This window comes from Pteropus vampyrus, unplaced genomic scaffold (assembly GCF_000151845.1).
Source record: "Pteropus vampyrus isolate Shadow unplaced genomic scaffold, Pvam_2.0 Scaffold335, whole genome shotgun sequence".
In the NCBI taxonomy this organism is placed as follows: domain Eukaryota; kingdom Metazoa; phylum Chordata; class Mammalia; order Chiroptera; family Pteropodidae; genus Pteropus; species Pteropus vampyrus.
The window spans coordinates 2579842-2601609 of record NW_011889116.1 but is presented as its reverse complement, the minus strand read 5'-3'; the positions used below and the strand labels follow the sequence as shown (position 1 = coordinate 2601609).

The window sequence follows — 21768 nt, the reverse complement described above, 5'->3', positions numbered from 1 at the left end:
TGTGTGTGTGTGTGTGTGTGTGTGTGTGTGTGTGTGTGTGTGTGTATCAGGAAAAATCTCAGAAACATTTCTAAGTTTTCATTCAAACTGGGTCTTGACAGGAAAATAGTATTTAATCAGATCAAGATAAGGCAGTAGTGAAATATTTCAGGCAAAGGAAATAATGAGCAAAAGTATCAAGGTAGAAAAATACAAGTGAATACTTCGGGTAGTCTGGGGAGGAATATGATCCATAAAATGGAGTAGTAGTTGATAAGACCACAAAGGGAAACTTGGAACTAAATCACAGAGGCCCCTGAATTACAAACTGAGGAATTTTTGACTTAATTAAGTAGGCTATGAGGTGCCATTGATGATTTTTGAACTGGAATGTTACAAGATTAAACTGTTTTAGGAAGGTTAACCTGGCAACAGTGTGTGTAATGGATTAGAGGTGAGAAGGAATATGCAGCAAGGAGGGAAATCACTGTAAACTAAAGTGAAGGCACATCTCTCTCTCTCTCTCTCTCTCTCTCTCTCTCTCTCTCTCTCTCTCTCTCTCATAACCACTATGCCTACTAAATGAGTAAGGAATATATAGCATACACAGCATAGACACACCGTACAAAGGGATGATTCACATCCCAGGAAGGACAGAAGAAGATGACATAAGATTTCATCATGCTACTGAGAACTACATGCAATTTAAAACTTAAGAATTGTTTATTTATGGAATTTTCTATTTAATATTTTCAGATTTACCAACCATTGATGAATTACCAACCATTGATGACCTCTCTAGCCACTGCCTGATAAGATCCAGCAATACTAGCTTTCTTTCAATTCTTTAACACTTTCCTGTTCAGAAAAAAAAAAAATGCAGCTCGCTGCCAACATTTATTTAACATCACATGAAAGAATGCTACATTTTCTAAGATTTAATATTTTCAGGGATCAAGAATCACTATATTTTGTAAATGGAAATGCCACTACTAAAAGCAGAATGCTATAAATAGAATGATGTCATTTGTTTCCAAAGGCTATCAATATACTAGAGCAATGTAAAAATAATAATAAAAGCGAGATATTTCATGGTGAACTTTGGGGATAATGTTTGGACTGTAATTCGCAAGTTATCTCAGAGAAATTGTTGCTACTGCAAGCACCATGGATGAGTATTCTCGGGGCAAATGGGAAATGGGTTAAACAATATATCTCAAGGCCTTGGTGCATACTGCTCCTTCTGTTTTTCCTAACTAATTCCTACTTATTTATTAGGACTCAGCTTAAATGTTTCTTATTCAGAGTAGATTTTTCTGACATCCGATTTAAATTATATCACTGCAGAATTCATTACTATAAATTTATTTGCATTATTGTTTATTTAACAACTATATCATCATGAGAGAATTAATACCATAAGGACAGGGACTACTTTTTCGTTCATGACTGTATGTACAGCATCTAGTATAGTGCTAATACATGGTAGTTAATTAAAATTAGTTAATGAAGGAATGAATAATTGAATGAATAATAATAAAACATTAGTGTAATTTTCAATATTAGGAAAAATATTTTTTTTACCACAGTTATTTAATATACTTCTAAAAGTTTTGGCCAACTCAAGAAGACAAAATAGAAGATACAAGAGTTTTAATAATTGGAAAAGTATTTGCTCACTGCCTTCCTAGAAGAACAGTGAGATTCCACTGAAAAATTAATAGAACCATTAAGGTGGTTTAATAAGGTAACCAGTTTCAAACTAAGGATGTAAAGTGAGTATTTTTCTACCATAAATAATCAACTATAAAAGTTTCATTTTAAATAGTAAGGAAAAATATTTAAAAATTAGATGTAAATAACTTCAGATCACAGTTGTCAAAGCAAAGGTGACTTTCTTGTGCTCTTCTCTGAAACCAGTTGAAAACTATGAGGAGAGTAGAAAACAGAAAAAAATACATTCTTACTAAAAGTAAAATACAAACACAACTTTAAGTCACAGTGCAGTGAAAATTTGACCTGGTTGAATGAAAAAACCAAAAGTAGAAAATAAGCCTCAACGGATCCTTAGAAACATGGAAAGTCCTATAAAATGGGCATGTACCTCCTTATGGTCTAAACCAATAATCTCTAAAAGATGGTTAGTATGCCCCTGAGCTTGTTAAGCCTGTAGAATGGCAGAAGAATAAGGGCTGAATGAGAGAATGCACAGACACTGGTGGGGTCAGGAGAAAGGTCCTTATCAGTCAGTTCTGCAATATAATTACACAGAAAACCTATAACACCCAGGCTTCACTATTAGCTAGTCTCTCTTCTAAGGGTTCTCAACTGGGTGTGATATAAGCCCCCACTTCCTAGAGTAAGGTTTTTCAACCTCAGCACTACTGACATTTTGGCCAATGGTGCTGTTAAACATTCTAGAGTGCACAGGATAGCCCACACATAATCCCTTGTTGTGTGGGCTATCCTGTGTACTGTAGAATGTTTAATAGCACTGTTGGTCTTCCCAGTTGGAACAATCAAAAATGCCTCTAGGTATTGCTAAATGTCCCTTAGAGTAGGGGTCCCCAACTCCCAGGCTGTAGATTGGTACTGGTCTGTGACCTGTTAGGAACTGGTCCACCCAGCAGGAGGTGAGCAGTGGGTGAGCTAGCCAATCTTCATCTGTATTTGCAGCCATTTCTCAGAGCTAGCATAACCACTCAGCTCCACCTCAGATCATCAGGCATTAGATTCTCATGGGAGCACCAGTCCCAGGTGCCAAAAATGTTGTGGACAGCAGCTTTAGAGAAAACAAAATAAAACAAAACAAAACTATTTGAGTTGAAAATACCACCAGAGGACATTTATAAATGTGTGGAGTGTTTTATAGTGTCACAGTGATTACTGGAGGTGGTTTACTGACACTTAGTGAGTGTGAATATATATATTTATATTTTACATTTTATTTCTTCTCTCTGCTCCATGTAGAAGAAGTAGTGTGACCCCTTTCCCAATGCAAATTCTAAGCCTGGTCCGGGTCTGAGCTGGAAGAAGATAATAAGTTTTAAATTAAATGTAATCTAAAAGTGATTTATATTAGACTCAGATTTTGATACATAAATATTAAATGTTTTATATACACCTGAAAGTGAACAAAAACCTATGATAGCTACCTAATATGTCACTCTGGGGCAAGAAAGAAACATCCCACAAAGTGTGCTTGTCAGCAGTGGTGAAAGATAAATAAAATTGATTATATACATAAATTCTAGCCCATTTTATAATTTGGTTATAAAATAAGACTACATATATGGATTGAATGAGCCCATGATGTTCCAGAGGGGGGAAAAAAAAGATTGATATAAAAATATCAACAAGACAAGTCTTTGTAAAGTTACTTAGCTTCAAAATCACAGAAATAATTCTATAGACATCCATGCAAAATAATCACTTAGGAATAGGAAAAAGAACTTAGGTTGGTCTCAAGCTTCCAGCTAAAATATGATAGAATGATATTGAGAAAATCCTCAACGAAAGAGAATGTGACTCAAGAATGTTATGCTCACGCAAGTTTTCAAGCATAAAGGTAGCCGAGAACCATTTTTAACATGGAAGAACTCAGGAAATAAAGTAAACATGAGCAATTCTGAAAAATTATTGAAGTTAAAATCAAGACAATCTAGAAAAGGATGTAAAAACAATGTGAAAGGACCGATATGATAATTAAATTTATTACATATAGGACTAAAGTTAAGGAGTGATTGGAATTATAGAACACACAAACATATATGCTTATATACATACAGAAAAATTGTGAAAAAAACCCAGAAACTCTTAACAGTGGCAGGTGGTGGAAGGAGGCAAGCACTGCTAGTTGCCTATCAATATTTATTTTCTATGTCTTTCTAACTAGCAAAACTATACTTTTATTTGAGGAGGCAATGCATTTGGCTAAAAATATTCACTTTTCCAAACTTCCTTTCAATCTAAGCTGTACCTATGACCTAATCTGGTTAATTAGATATGAGTAAAAGTAGTTAGATGGCTCTTCCAGGAAAGCTTTTTTAAAGGAAACAGACTTAGTTGGCTCTCATTTCCTTTTCTTCATGAACCTACCTGGAACATGAACTTGAGATTGGATGTTTAGTACCACAAGTTGACAAGCATGAAGATAAATATATACATGCTACAGTCATTAGGGTAGAAAAATGAATGAAACCTGGGTTTCTGATGGCTTCTCTGAGTTATAACCAGTTCTCGATTGCCTACCACTACAGTTCTTACTGCATAGAATAAACAAGCCCCTGTGTATTTGAGCCACTATTAGTAGGATGTTCCATTATCTGTAGACAAATACGTTCTAAAATCTTACTAGGGGACTAGAGATAGGGCATATGGGGAAAATATACTTTTCATTATACACATTTTGTACTATGAATGTGTCATTGTATGTAGAATATCTTATTTTAAAAAATTATTTTTAATCTAAAAAATAGTAACAAAAAATACTTAATAATAAACAAGAGTACAGACCGTATATACATATATATAAAACACTAACATGTATGACCTTACTGAAATACATAAAAGAATACTTCGCATATAATAAGAAACTTAATAAGAGCTTAATTATCCCACAACAAAACAATATATATTTTTCTTTGAAATTTGGAGTTTTCAATCTTCATCTGGAAAAATAAATATATAAAAATAATCAATAAAATTCTGCAAAGAAGAGATAATAAAGAGGCTGTTAAATTACCTGGCATTAAAATGTATTCTAAAACTAGAATCATTAGAATAATAAGATATAAATACAAGAATAGACATACTTATCTATATGACATTATAAATGTCTCAGAAATCGATCTTAATCTATAGAAGAATGGAGTATATGATGAAATGTCATTGGACATCAATGAGAAAAAAAGGAATTTTTCGATGATGATGCTGAAAGTTTGTTGCCAATTTATAAAATTAAAAAAAAATAGGTTTCTTAGTTTGTATCATCCACCAAGAATAATTACAGATGGACTCAAGATATTAAGTACAGACTTCTCCTTCTAGTAAAATGGTGCACTAATTTAAATGATAAAATAAAAACAGATTTTTAAAAATGCATGATTGTACTCAAAGAAGAAAGAGAAAGGAAGAGGAGACAGAAGCAAGGAGAAATAAGCAATAGACACAAGCTGACCATCCAAAATCCATGAGAACTAAGGAAATTTAAGAAATCAAATTCTGAATGAAAGATAAAAATAGCAAATTTTAAAAGCATGGTAAATGGAAAAGATAAAACAAGATGGCAGTCATGAATTAAAGTATATCAGTAATCACCAATATAAACTGACTAAACTATCATGTTAAAAGACGGATACTCATAAAAATATATATTTTTAATGCTAGCTATGTGCTATCTACAATAAACCTACCTAAAACCTTTGGCAATATAATGACTGAACGTCAAAGGGTGAATAAAAATACATGATTCACAAAATCAAAGCTGGGTCAGCTATGTGTATATCAGAAAAATTAACTTTAAAGTAAACAGCATTGTTAGAGAACAAGAAGATTAGTTACATGGTAATAAAATAAGTAATTCACTAGAAGAATTGCTAATTCACCAATTATTAAATTTTATGAACTTAAAAACAAAGCTTCAAAAATACATGAAGAAAATATATGAAGAAAAAATAGAATGGAAAAAATGACAAACCTACAATTATAATGGGAGATTTTATTATACCTCTCTCAGTAACTCAAGAAGACAAAAATAGTAAGGCTACAAAAAATTGATCTACACAATTAATAAGAATTTGGTCTAACTGGCATACGTAATACCCCACACAAAGCAATCAGAAAATATAAATTCTTCAAGTTTATGTGGGTAATATGTAAACAGTGACCATTACTAGATTAAAACTTATCTTTAAAAATATATTTTTTAAAACCCAGATATCACACAGAATAGGTTCTATGATTACGATACAATACAAATAGAAGGCATTAAAAAAAAAACTAACTCCCATTCATGATTTGAATACATTATATGAATTGTTAAAAGAAAACATCATAATGAGAATAATAAAAAAATTAAAATCTAATAACAATGAAAGTGCAATTAATTGTAAGTCAGGGGAGGCAGCTACAGCAGTATATAACTACAGCAGTACATAAATTTATAGACTGATATGTAGTCACTAAAGAAGATTACGCGTGTAAAATCTCAAGAAGTTAGAAAAAGAAGAATAAACCTAAAGGAATTAGAAAGACTGAAATAATAACACAGAGAGGAAATTAATGAAATAGAAAATAAAAAATAATAATACAGAAGATCAACAAATCAAATATTGGTCTTTTGGTAAGACTAGTAAAATACGGAAACAATTTAATAAATATGAGAGAAAAGTCATGTTAAAAATATAGGGAATGAAAAATAGGGCTATAATTAGAGATACATTGGAGGCTAAAATTTCATATGGAGATACCATAAACAACTTTATGCCAATAATGCATATACATATGACCTAATATTGATTTGATTGATTTGTATGCTTAAAACCTGTATAATTTTAACATAATTGGATAAAGAAGCTGTGGTACATATATACAATGGAATGTTACTCAGCCATAAGAAGAGATGAAATACTGCCATTTACAACAACATGGATGGACCTCCAGAGAATCATGCTAAGCAAAATAAGCCAGACAGGAAAAGTTGAAAATCAAATGATATCACTTATATGTGGGATATAAACCTAAAAGCAACTAATAAACAGGACAAACAGAGTCTCATGGACATGGACTATAGACTAGTGGTTACCAAAGAGTACGGGGTGGGGAAGGAGAGGGGAGGTAGACTTGGTAAAGGGGGTATGGGAGGATGAAGTGGGTAAATGGGATCAAATATATGGTAGCTGAAGGAAACTGGACTTTGGGTGGTAAACACACAATAGAATATACATATGACAAATTATAATGTACACCTGAAAATTATGTAATTGTATTAACCAATGTTACCCCAATAAACTTAATTTTTTAAATGTTAAAAAAACTATATAAGTTTATTAATCAATGTCTCTCCAACAAATTTAATAAAAAAAGAGAAAACATGAATTTTCTAAAAAGTAATTACCAAAACTGACAAGAAATGATAGTAAAAACTTGAATGTATCTGTATAACCAATGAAGACACTGAATAAAAGTTTTAAAATCTATACACAAAACTGCCAGGCCCAGACAATTTCACGATTTCTACCTAAATTTCACAGAACAAATATTTTATTTCTTATGCCCTCAAAGAACACATAGACACAATCATATACGGATTGTTTTAGAGCAGTGGTTCTCAAACGTGGCTTCACATTATAATCACTTGAGGAACATTTAAAAACATCAACGCCTGGTTCCACCTCCAGAGATTCTGTTTTATTTAGTGTGGGCATTATCAATTTATAAACAAAGAAAAAATCAAAAGTCTTCAAGTAACTTAAATGTGCATCTGGGAATTACTGAACTAGTGAATAAAATAATAAATAGATAAAGTTCACCAAGTCACTTTTTAAGGCACATGTAAACTTGATCCGAAAACCTCAACATGGACAGTATACAAAAAAAAAAAAATCATAAGTCAATATCATTTATAATATAGATGCAAACATTCTAAATAAAATATTAGCAAGCTAAATAAATCATGCATTAAAAACACATGGTGACAATGTGTGGTTTAACCCAGGAATGTAAAGTTCTTTAAATATTAGAAAAAATGTTACTATAACTCGGCATTTTAACAGATTAAAGGGGAAAAATCATATGATAATGCAGATACAGATTTTCTTTTTTAGAAAATCTAAAGCTTACTCAAGAGTGAAATGACTTTTAACAAACTACAAATATATGAGATCCTCCTTAACCTGATAAAAGCTAGCAACCCTAAAACAACAGCAGACATATTACTTATTCGGAAAATATTCAAAATACGGCATTCCTTTAAAGTTAAGAAAATAACAAGAATGACACTATTGCTGCTTCTCTTAAGTACATACTAGAATCCTAGTTGGTGTAAAAAGACAAGGAAAATAAGTCTACAGAATGAACATGAAGAACCACAATTGCTATCATTATCAGATTACAATGCTATAAAAAACAACTTATATGGAGAGTTGTACCATACTTTAATTGGGAGAAAATATTTTATAGATGACAATTGTTTATAAGTTAATCAATAAATTCAAGAGAATTCCAATTTAAGTTCCAAAAGGATATGTCACAGAAAGGGACAAGCTGATTCTGAAATTTATTTAAAGACAACAGAAGTCTATAAATGATCAAGAGAAAGCAAAGAATAATAGAAAAGAGAGAGAACTTGCCCTATAGCAAGAACCATAGAGCAAGATTCATTATAAATCTATAGTAATTAACACAGTGGTTATTGAATTAGAGATAAATAAAACAACATAACAGAATAAAAAGCCTAGAAAAAGACTGATATTTATATCGAAACTTGATATATGACACAGATAGCATTACTACTCAGTGCGAGCAAAATATATGATTCAATAAATGGTGCTGTGACAATTTGCTATTTATTTAGAAAAAGACAATGAAAACCTGACTACACACCATACAGAAAAATAATTCCATGTAAATCAAATACCTAAATTAAAATACAAACTTTAAAATTTTTAGAACATGAAAGCAGTTGGAAGTCAATGAAGATTTTAGAGCTGAGACAGATGGTGGGAAGACAGTGAATGATTTTTACAAAGAAACATGTCTAACCTATGTATTGTATACTTGAAACTAATAATAAAATAAAATTTAAAAAAGATTAATCTTCTAGCAAGGTGGAGGATGGATGGGGGACAGTTAGGACATCAGGGAGAAAACATGAAAACTAGCTGCAAAACTATTCTATATAAATAGTCTGAGATTAAATTGACCTAGGTCTGGATTGATATAAGGCCTTGAACCTGAAAAGGAAAGGAGACAAGCTAAAGACATTATTAAGAAAATAAAGCCGCTCAATTATTTTGCCCATTACCTTTTATTTGTCCACCAAAATGAAGAGTTAGCTCTTCAAGAACTGTTTTCCCATAGCTTTATGAACATTTGTTCATACTATAGTACACCAAAATGTTCTGGTAACATGTTTGTTTCTTCTTCACAAATTATTATTTTTAATTTATTCATTTTTGGGGGAGGTGACATTGATTGGATTTGGTTAATCATTGTCACCGCCCCCAAAATAAATTAATTTAAAAATAAAATAATATATAAAAAAGTTAATTTCTTAAGAATGCCCTAATTTCTCTTTGTGTGCACGTGTCTGTGTGTGTGTGTGTGTGTGTGTGTGTGTGTGTGTGTGTGTCTAATCATAATGGTGCTTAGAACTAAAAAGAGGTAGCAGACACTGTTGGGGAGGTATATTTCATATACCTTATCTTCTAATCTCCTATACTTGTGCCATGACAGCTCTATTTATGAATGTACCAGTGAAATCTTCAGCGATGATTGCTATATTCTTATTAAGGCAGGAAAGTGGACTCAGATACTTTTAAGAAGAGTTAGAAAGAAAAGGAGTTCTAAGTAGTCTTAAATCTATCTCAGAATCAGTGTGGAATAGTGGTTTCCAAAGGATGTGGGATATGGAGTCAGATAGCTTGGATTTGAATCTCAGCTCTGTCATGTGGATTTGAATCTCAGCTCTGTCATGTGGATTTGAATCTCAGCTCCTTAAGCCTCAATTTAATGTTGAATGAAGATAATAATACTGGCCTAGCAGAGTTCTGAGAATTAAATAAGACAATGTGTGTGAATCACTTACAACAAGGCCCAATACATAGCTCTCAGTAAAAGTAGTAGTAGTTGTTATTATTGTTTTTGGTGGTATTGTGCTGGTTTCCCGTAAATTCAGTTAACTAATAATTTACTATATTCTAGCCACCCATACCTAATGGCAATCCCAGTGTAAATACGAGAGAAAACATGTCACAGAAAAGAAAATATGACTTTGGTTCTCCTTCTTGAGCCACACATCACCTCCATGGTGTTTTCGTCCCCTCTTTAATTCTAAACACTATTATTTTCACACAAACACACACACAGACACACACACAGACACGCACACTTGAATTAGGCCTGAGAAGGCATGCTGGCTGTGATCAATTGATAGTTGCTGCCTGGGATAATTTGTTGTGAAGGATCCTGAGATTGCAACGAGAATCAACATTTAAAAGTAGCATGATTAATCTCTGTATCTATGAGTTTGTTTCTGTCTTTGACAGATGGGAGGGGGTGGGGGCTGGGTGAAAAAAGGTGAAGGGATTAAGAAGTGCACATTAGTAGTTATAAAATATTCATGAGGTTGTAAAGTACAGCATAGGGAATATAGTCAATAATATTGTAATAACTATATCAGGCTAATCAGGAGGATCGCTTTGTAAATTACATAAATGTCTAACCACTATGTTGAAACTAATATAAAACATTAAATGTCAACTGTCATTTAAAACTAAAAGAAATAAAAAATTAAAATTAAAATGAAGGAAAAGTAGCATGATTGATTAGTAATTCCTGTCAAGAGCTTAGATGAGTAAGCGACAGTGACATGATATATATTTGGCATCTATGTCCTTAACTCTACTGGCAAGAAATAATAGATCATTAACACTTCAGTATGATTTTTATCTGTCTTTTTTCCTTTTTATTTAATTTTTGGAGCAGAACACATGCTTGCTAAGTTTTAGGTTTATTGTGGAATAAAAGTCTTAGCTTCCTATTAAATAAATTTCTGGCATTAAAAAGCAAGTGAGAGAGAGATTTGATTGGAAGGACAGCATTGCCTTTCTAAATTACATCATATGATACAATGACTTGCTTTACTTTTGCTTAAACTGATCCTTAATATTCATGGTTCCACAAATTTATTTGCCTTAGGCAAATGTAAGATTTCCCTTAACAAACTTCTCTTAATAAAAGCTTCACTAACAACCAAAGAGATGACATTGTATATTCATACAACGAGTACTAATCAATAATTTGAAATGAAGGAACTACTGATATATGCAACAAACATGAATAAATTTCACATATACTTTGCTGAGAAAAAGGCCAGACACAAAAGTACATACTATATGAATGTATGTATGTATGTATGTATGTATGTATGTATGTTTGTATGTATGTATATGTATATATACATATGTGTGTGTATGTGTGTGTGTATATATACAGTTTCTAAAATATGCAAAACTGCTCTACAGTAGTTCTCAAACTTGGTCATGCAACAGTCACCCAGAGAGCTTGTTATAATATAGTTTCCCTGACCTCATTCCCAGGGTTTCTAATTCAGTTGATCGAGGTGGAGCCTGAGAATTTGCATTTCTAACAAGTTCCTAGATGATATTGATGCTGTCAAACCTGGGTCCACACTTTGAGAAGCACTAATATATGATGATAGAAGTCAGAATAGTGGTTATATTTTGTGGGAGGGAAAATGATTGGTGTTGCCTGGAAAGGAGCACAAGCAATCTTTCTGGGATGATGAAAATGTTCTATACTTGGGTGGCAGTCATGTAGGTGTATACATAGGTGAAATATCCAGCTGTATCCTTCAGATTTGTGTCTTTTACTGCATGTAAATTGTGCTTTTAATTAGAAAGAAGAGAATGAGGTTCAGAATCAAACAAATGAAGTTTAAATTCCCAGCTCTGCCACTTACTGATTGCAACATTTGGCAAATTATTTCTTGTGTCCAAGCCTTACTATTTTCATATATGAAATAGGGTTCATGATACTACTACCTCAAAAGGTTATTGTGAGAACCTAATAAAGTGATCCTTGTAAGGTGCTGAACACAATGCTCGCCACAGAGTAAACACTGTAAATGTTTGTTTATTTTTAAATGAGTCTAAATTAAAGGGATTTAATTTAGATTTAAAGTTTCAGTTTAAGATTTAAAGTTGTCTCTGTCTCTCTCTCTCTCTCTCTCTCTCTCTCTGTCACGTGCACGCGCGCGCACACACACACACACACACACACTCCTGTCCCTCTTCTCTATTTGCACTGGCATTCTTCATCTTAGAAAAGCCTTCATTATTTAACATCACTTTGACCACTGGAGTTGCTACTGAAACAAAACTATTTCTTTCTTCATAATAATGCGAGAAGGTCCTGACCTGGAACCATCTGTCTCCCTGCTCAGCAAATGAGCAGGTGTATCAATCGAGACAGGTGCATCTTGGTGCTCACCATGGGCACAGAGTGTTCTCTGAATGTTACTGCAAGTCCCTGCACTAGGTAAACCACCTATGAAATCAAATTCAACTTGGAGAAATAAGTTATAAATATGACTCAATGAAGACACCTCTCTGAAGAAATAATCCAGGCAGTAGTTAGCTCCAAGGACACAAACTGAAGGCAAACATGTCCAGGTCACAGATTCAAGCTCTTTGTCTCTGTTTGCAGTGCTGCTGCAACTCACAGCCTCCATATTTCTTGCCTTTAGGCTATTTAAATACTGCTAGTTCTCAAAATTCACTCTAATATGGACATTTATCTGATTAACTACTGCACTTCTCACATCACAATATCAGGTAAACTACAGCATTTAGCTAGATTCCAGAAATATTGACTGAGCCCTTTCTCTGTGCCAAGAACAGAACAGAGCTGCCTGATACAGTTACAGACCCATAACATACCTGATCTCTATCCTTGAGTGTTCTATGAATGGAGTAAGAAAGCTATGTAAGTAGACAATGATAAATAAAGCAAAGTGTATTAAAGTAACACTGAAGAGAAATATCTGAATCTATATTGGAAGGAAAGAACTATGGGGGAGTGCTAAGAAATGCTAACTGGGACAAATCATCTTCTAAGAAATCTTTAAAATCAAAGAAATGGCTAAAGGCAGAAGCTCATGTCATCATAAAGAAAGAATAAACAAGATATTGTTTAAATGTTTGGATTGGAATAAGAAAGGAAGTTTAAGCACCAGATTTTATGTGCAGGCTGGTATGAAATATCCCAGAAGATGATTAAGGAATAATGGGCATGGTTGGGCCTAGAAACAAGCATGAATATAGCTGTTTTGTCAAGTGTCAGAGCTTTTCTAGGACAGAGTTGAATCAAGGTTCTTCTCTGACACAGCTTTTTGTGTGTTTCTATCACACATGATTCAACTCACAAATTAACTTTCAAATTAAGTGATGTTTGTATTGAACTGAGAAGGACTTTAAAAACAGCCCCGTGATACACAGTTCAGAAAGCTATAGACACCTATGAGTCCTGCTCTGTTCTTCCTCACTGCATCTCCACACAACTAAGGGAAAAAAATTATGAATTAGAGAATTGAAGAGCCAAGAAGAGGTACAATAAAATATGTTGCTTTTGAAGATTAATTTTGTGCTTATTAGTGGTGAAAAATCATCTTTGCTTTTATTATGGAGTCCTGCAGTTGATTAGACAGACTGAAGACTCGTAATTTTTTTTTTTTAAACCTACAGTACCTGGTCTTCCTAGGCGGTCCCCCATTCAAGTACTAACCAGGCCCAACTCTGCTTAGCTTCCGAGATCAGACGAGATCGGGCATGTTCAGGGTGGCATGGCCATAGACAAGACTCATAATTTTTTCCGAGTGTTTTTATTAAAATTAATAAGGCATTTTGTTTTTAACAAGATTATTATGCAATTGCACAGCACATTTTCCCACCTAGTTGTTTTATGAGATCTTTTTCCTGCAGATAGGTCTGTTATATAACCCTATCCTTGGCCCTATATAATTGATCACGTCACAGAGGTACTAACTCACTGTCATCCAAGTAAGCATGTGAAATGCCATCTCTGAAAACTGGGGTCTATTCTCAAGATTTTATTGAGAGTCCAATTATTCATCATCTGGCCAATTAAATGATAACCTTTGAAAAGCTGTCTGGCCAAATTAAATATTTTTTTTTCCTTTCTACACATGTTCAGAAAGGAAAAGCTGACCAAATTTCACCAGTACTTTATATGAAAGTTATGAGATAATGGAGAAACATGCAAACAAAAAGCATCAGGAAGTAAAATTGGTGTACATGTATGTGTGTGTGTATGTGTGTGTTTAGAAAAAGGTGAAGGGGAAAAAGACTCTGTGTGAAAATCCCTAAATCCTTTATCTCAATCACAAGGCAAAGGGACTCCTTTAGCCAGGTGACATGTTTTACCTCAAAGGCAAGTAACACCCTGCCATATATGTATTTCAGCCACCGAAATAGCAGTGTGACCTTGATAAGTTAATTCAGTTTTCTGGGTTTTACTCTAAAGAGAGTGAAGAGAGAGCGTTGAAAGGTCCTTCTAGCTGTGATGTTTCATATAACCTTAGATTAGAGTTACTCTATATTAATGAGATGAGATTGAAACACAGAATACAACAATGGCTCTCCTGACTTAGTCTGCATTTGCTTTCCTTGCAGCATAGGCCAACAGAACTACATTAATTATCATGGATGGGTTCAGTGCTGCTGCAATGCCCAAGCACAACCCTGGGAATTAACATATGTACAGGGGTCTGGGTAGATTTCTAGGCTTTGTTATATTCTTTAGTCACAAGCTGTTAAAGTATCCCTACCAGCTGCCTCCACTAAACATATTCTTGGACACAAAAGAATCAAGTGAGAAAGTGGGGTATAGGTCCATCGAAGTACTGGTCTCTGAGTCATTGTGCCTACAACAAGCACTTTCTTCTAGATGCTTCTGTAGCATTCATTCTTTGTAACACTCTTTTCTATTGTGCTTTTGTATGTCTATATCTGAATGTGTGTGTATATGAGTGTGTGTGACAGAGAGATAGAGACAGAGAGATAGGGAGGCAGAGAGACAGAGAAACAAAAAGAGATAGAGAATGTGCATCTCCCCAACCAATCTCTAAACTCTCTGAGAGCATAGACTGTGAGTGACAATGTGGAATACTGCTTAAGCATGCTGGCACTGAAACCAGGTTCTCTGGCTTCAAATGCCAGCTTCATTGCTTACAAGATGGTTGAGATTTAATTAATTTTCTAACCTCTCTACCCTCAATTTTATGATCTATAAAATAGGTATTATAATAGTTTGTACTTCTGCTATAGACATCTCCCCAATTAATTTATTAAAATTCTAATCCCAGTGTGATGGTATTTGGAGGTGAAGCCTTTGGGAAGTAATTAGGTCATGAGGGTGGAGAGTTCATGAAAGGGATTAATGCCCTTATAGAGACCCTGGAGAACTCCGTCACTTTGTACGCAGGGCACAGCAAGAAGACAGCCATCTATGAACCAGAAAACAGGCCCTCACCCTACAATGAATCTTCTGGTGACTTCATTTTGGACTTCTCAGCCTCCAGAACTGTGAGAATAAAATTTCTATTGTTTATAAGACAACCAGTATATAGCATTTTTGTTACAGCACCCCTAAACAACCTCATAAGGATCTTGTGAATATTATATCAGCTAATAAATATGTAAAGCACTTAAACATTCCCTGGCACAAAATGAGTCTTTAATAAATGTTAGCTACTATCATCATTATTATCTGAAAACTCTGAGAAAATGCACACCTAGTATAGATTAGAAGTGACTGAGCCATTCTATCACATATATTTGTTTTATTTTATGATATTTTTATGTAAAATATTTTTTTTATTATTTTATATTCATTTCAGATATATAGTACAATGGCTACGCATTTATATAATTAATGAAATGATCCCTCTGATTACTCTAGCACCCATCTGGTACTACAAACAGCCTTATTATTGTTATCAATAATATAACCTTAATATTGATAACAATAATATTCTCTATGCTGTATTCTACATCCACATGACTGTTTTGAAGCTACTCATTTGTATTTCTTCATCTCTTCACCTTTTTCACCCAGCCCCGCCTCTGACAATCACCAGTTTGTTTCCTGTATCTGCGAGTCTGTTTAGACAGTTTGGTTTTGTGTTCCTTAGATTTCACATATAAGTGAAATCATATATTTGTCTTTCTCTACTTGACTTATTTCATTCAGCATTATACTCTGTCATTGAAAATGTTAAGACTTCATTTTCTTATGGCTGAGTAATATTACATTGTGTATATGTACCACCTCTTCTTTACCTAATCACCTATTGGTGGACACTTAGGTTGTTTCCATATCTTTGGTATTGTGAATAATGCTGCCATGAACATAGGGGTGCAGAGATCTTTACAAACTAGTATTTTGGTTTTCCTTGGATAAATATCCAGAAGTGCAATTGCTAGTCAACAGAAAGTTCTATTTTTATTTTTTAAAAAAACATCCAACCTGTTTTCCACAGTGATGTATCAATTTGCACTCCTACCAACAGCGTAGGAAGGTTTCCTTTTCTCCACATCCTTTCCAACACTTGTTGTTTTTTAATTAATTGATTAATGATAGTCAATCTGACAGGTGTAAGGTAATACCTCATGGTTTTAATTTGCATTTCTCTGATGATTAGTGACATTGAGCATCTTTTCATATGTCTACTGGGCATCTATATGTCCTCTCAAGTCTTCTATTTTTTAATTCGATTGTTTGTTTGCTTTTGTTGTTGAGTTATATGAGGTCTTATAAATTTTGGATATTAACCCATTATCGATGTATCATGGATGAATATCTTCTCCCATTCAGTAGGTTGTTTTCATTTTGTTGATGGTTTCCTTTGCTGTACAAAAGCTTTTTAGTTTGTTGTTGTCCCATTGGTAGTCCCATTTACTGCCTACATTTTCTTCTGGAAGATTTATGACTTTGGGTCTTACATTTAAGTCTTTAATCCTTTTTTAGTTTATTCTTGTATGTTGTGTAAAAAGGACTAGTTTCATTTTTGGCATGTATCTGTCTGATTTTCCAAATTCCATTTATTGAAGACACTGTCTTTACCCCACTGTATTTTCTTGCCTCATTTGTCATAGATTAAATGACAGTGGGTTTATTTATGGGCTCTCTATTCTATTCCACTGATCCATGTTTCTGTTTTTAATGCCATTATCATGCTGTTTTGATTACTATAGACTTGCAGTATAGTTTGATATCAGGTAATGTGATACCTCCAACAGTGTTCTATGCTCTCAAGATTACTGTGGCTATTCGGTATCTTTTATGGTTCCATATAAATTTTAGGATTATTTGTTCAATCTCTCTGAAAAATGTCATTGGTATTTTGATAGAGATTGCATTGAATCTATAGATTGCTTCAGGTAATATGGCCATTTTAATGATGTTCATTTTTCATACCCATGAGCATGGTGTATGCTTCCATTTATTTGTATCTTCTTCAATTTCTTTTTTCAGTGAAATGATTTTCCAACAACAAGTATTTTGATTCCCAGGTATTTTGGCTAATTTGATTCCCAGGTATTTTACTGTTTTCGAGGCAATTATAAATGGGATTGCTTTCTTAATTTCTCTTTCTTATTGTTTATCATTGGTATATAAAAATGCAACTGACTTCTGAATGTTAATTTTTATCCTGCTACTTTACAGATTCATTTTTAAGTTCTAACATTTTTTTCGTGTGTGTGGAATTGTTAGGGTTCTTTATATATAGTATCATGTCATCTGCAAATAATGTTTTACTTCTTTCTAATTTGGATGCCTTTTCTTTCTCTTCTCTGATTGCCGTGGCTAGGACTTCTAATACTGTGTTGAATAGAAATGGTGAAAGTGTGCATCCTTGTCTTGTTTCCGATCTTAAGAAAAACATTTTAGCTTTTCCGCATTGAATGTGATGTTAGCTATAGGTTTGCCTATGTGGCCTTTATTATGTTGAGGTATGTCTTGTTTATTTCCACTTTACTGTGAGCTTTTATTATGAATGGATGTTGTGTTTTTTTTAATGCTTCTTCTATATCTATTGATATGATCATATGATTTTTATCTTTCAATTTGTTAATGTGGTATATCACATTAATTGATTTGTGGATATTGAACCAACCTTGCATCCCAGGAATAAATCACACTTGATCATGGTATATGATAGTTTTAATATATTGCTAAATTCAGTTTGCTAATATTTTGTTGATGATTTTTACATCAATATTCATTAGGTACACCATGTTATAGTATTTTTTTTTGTACTATCTTTGTCTGGTTTTGAAATCAGAGTAATGTGGGCCGTGTAAAAAGAATTAGGGAGGCTTAAATTTTTGGAACAGATCGAATAGGTGTTGATTCTTTTTTGAATATTTGATAAAATTCACCTATGAAGCCATTCAATCCATGACTTTTGTGTTTTGGAAGTTTTTTGATTACTATTTGATTTCATTTCTGGTAATCCGTCAGTTCGAATATGCTGTTTCTTCTTGACTCGGTCTTGGGAGTTTCTATATTTCTAGAAATGTATCTATTATTCCAGATTTTTCAATTTCGTGGCATATAATTGCTTATAAAATTTTTTATAATTCTTTGTATTTCTGTAGAGTTCATAGTTACTGCTCCTCTTTCATTTTTGTGTTCGGGATCTTTCTCTTTTTGTCTTGATGCTTAGAGATAAAGGTTTATTAATTTTGTTTATCCTTTCAAAGAACCAGCTCTTGATTTCTCTGATCTTTTGTATTTTTCTAGACTCAATTTCATTTATTTACACTTTGATCTTTATTATTTCCTTCCTTCTCACTTTGGGCTTTGTTTCTGTTCTTTTTCAAGTTCTTCTATTGTAAAATTAGATTATTTATTTGAGCTTTTAATTGTTTCTTGAGGTAGACCTTTATTGTTATGAATTTCCCTCATAGTACTGATTTCTCTGTGCTCCATAGATTTTAGTCATTGTGTTTTCATTTTCATTTGTCTCCAGGTATCTTTTGTTTTCTTCCTTGATCTCATTGATAATCCATTCATTGTTTAATAGCATGTTATTTAGCTTCCATGTGTTTGTGAATTTTCCAGTTATTTTTTTCTTGTAGTTGATTTCTAGTTTCACACCATTGTGGTCAGAAAAGATGCTTGATATAATTTCACTTCTTTTAAATTTATTGAGACTTGTTTTGTGTACTAACATGTGGTCTGGCCTGAAAAATATTCCATGTACACATAAAAAGAATGTATATTCTGCTGATTCTGGGTGAAACACTCTAAAAATATCAATTAAATCCAACTGGTTTTGTGTGCCATTTTAGGCTGCTCTTTCTTGGTTGATTTTCTGTCTGGAAGACCTGTTTATTGATTTCAGTGGGGTTTTAAAGTCTCCTACTATGCAAGTATTACTATCAATCTCTCCCTTTATGTTGGTTGATAATTGCTTTATCTATCCAGGTGCTCCTATGTTGAGTGTGTATATGTTCACTAAGGTTATGTCTTCCTGTATTGATCTCTTTATTGCAATGCCATGCCCTCTTTTTGTCTCTTATTATAACCTTTGTTTTGAAGTCTACTTTGTCTGATATAAGTTTTGCTACCCCAGGTTTTTGTGTTTTTTTTTTTCATTTCTATTTGCATAGAATATATTTTCCACCTCTTCACTTTTAGTCTGTGTGTGTCATTTGATCTGAAATGAGTCTCTGGTAGACAGCATATGCATAGGTCTTGTTTTCTTTCCATTCAGCTATTCTATGTCTTTTGATTCTAGTATTTAATCCATTTACATTTAAAGTGATTGTTAATAGGTACATAGTTATTACTGTTTTGTTAATCGTGTTTACGGGGTTTTTCCCCCTTTTTCTTTTACAGAAGTACCCTTAACAGTTCTTTTAATTCTGGCTTGTTGGTGATGAATTCCTTGCTTTTTCTTGTCTGGGAATCTCTTTATCTAACTTCAATTTTAACTGATAGTCTTGCTGGTTAGAGTAAACTTGGTTGTAGATTTTTCTTTTTTCATCACTTTGAATATTTCATGCCAGTCCCTTCTGATCTGTAAATTTCTGTTAAAAGTCAGCTGACATTCCTATGGAAGTACCCTTGTAAGTCACTAGCTGCCTTTTTCTTGCTGCTTTTAAGATTCTTTCTTTGTCTTAACCTTTGGCATTTTAATCATAATGATTCTTGGTGTAGGTCTGTTTGGATTCCTCTTGTTTGGGACTCTGTGCTTCCTGGGCTTGTATATATGTACCTTTCACTAGGTTAGTGAAGTTTTCCATTATTACTTTTTTAAATAGGTTCTCAATCCTTTGCTCTCTCTCTTCTTCTGGTACCCCTATGTTGTGTATATTGGTACATTTGATGTTGTCCTTCAAGTCTCTTAAACTTTTCTCAGTGTTGTTTGAATCTTTTATCTTTTTTCCTATTCCAATTGGGTGTTTTCTGCTACCTTGTCTTCCAACTCGCTAATTCCATCCCCTGCTTCATCTAATCTACTATTGGTTCCTTTTAGTGTATTCTTCATTCCAGTTATCATATTCTTCATTTCTGACTGCTTTTTTTTTAATGGATTCTATGTCCTTTTTTATTCTTGCTATCTCTCTGTTGAAGTCCTCACCAAGATCATCTATTCTCTCCCTAAGTTTATTGACCATCCTTATAACCAGAGTTTTGAACTCTGTCTCTGGTAGGTTGCTTGCCTCCATTTCGTTTAGCACTTTTTTTTTTTTTGTATTCTCCTGTTGTTTCATTTGTGACATGTTTCCTTGTTTTCTAATTTTAGTTACTTGTGTTTGCTTTTATGTTTTAGGAAGATTTGTTATGTCTCCCTACCTTGGCCAGTTTGCCTTGTGTTATGATTTTTTTTAAAAGACTGCAACATAAAATATCACTTTGCACCTGTCAGAATGACTACCAATCAATAAATCAAAACACAAGTGTTGGTGAGGATGTAGATAAAAGCAAACTCTTGTGCACTATTGGTAGGATTGTAAATTGGTATAACCACTCTGGAAAACAATATGGAGATTCCTTAAAAAATTAAAAATAGAACTACCTTATTACTGAGCATTCCAATTCTGGGTATTTATCTGAAAAAAAAATCCAAAACACTATATCAAGAAGATATGTGCGCCCCTATGTACACTGCAGCATTCTTTACAATAGCCAAGATATGGAGGCAACCTAAGTGAATATCAATAGATGATTGGACTAAAAAAGAGGTGATATATATATAGAATGGAATATTTCTTGGACAAAAAATAGAATGAAATCTTACCATTTGTTGCAACATGGATGAATCAGAGGGTATTATGCTAAATGAAATAAGTCAGACAGAGAAAGACAAGTACCATATGATCTCACTTATCTATGGAATCTAAAGAACAAAACAAACAAACAAAATAGAAATACATAAGAGAAGAAACTGATGGTTGCCATATGGGAGGAGTTTGGGTGGCTGAGTAAAGAAGATGAAGGGATTAAGAAGTACAAATTGGTAGATAAAAAATAGTTATGAGAATGTGAAGTACAGCATAGGGAACATAGTCAATATTGTAATAACTATGTATGGTGCCAGGTGAGAATGAGACTGATCTGGGGGATCACTTCATAAGTTATATAAATGTTTAACCACTATTCTATACATCTGAAACTAATATAAAATAATATTGAATGCCAACTGGTATTAAAAAATAAAAATAATCAAAATAAAATAAAAAATTTAGTTAAAAAAATAAATTTGATATTATGTTCTAAACACTGTACTGTAACTTGTTAAATCTCAACAATAAATCAGAGAACTATTTCCATATCTCTGCATCTAATACACCTAATTTTTAAATGTCTGCATAATATTTCATTGCTTGAATATGCTGTAATGTTTAACTATTCTCCAAGTGATGAGCAGTAAGGTTATTACAATGAAATCTACAATAACCCTCTTTCATATGACTCTATAATGAAATCTACAATAACCATCTTTCATATGAC

General features: G+C 33.2%; 1 pseudogene; it reads right to left on the bottom strand.

Moving 5' to 3' along the window:
• Nucleotides 1-13457: 13457 nt before the first annotated feature.
• Nucleotides 13458-13576, bottom strand: LOC111730793 (annotated as a pseudogene).
• Between the last annotated feature and the right edge of the window lie 8192 nt (nucleotides 13577-21768).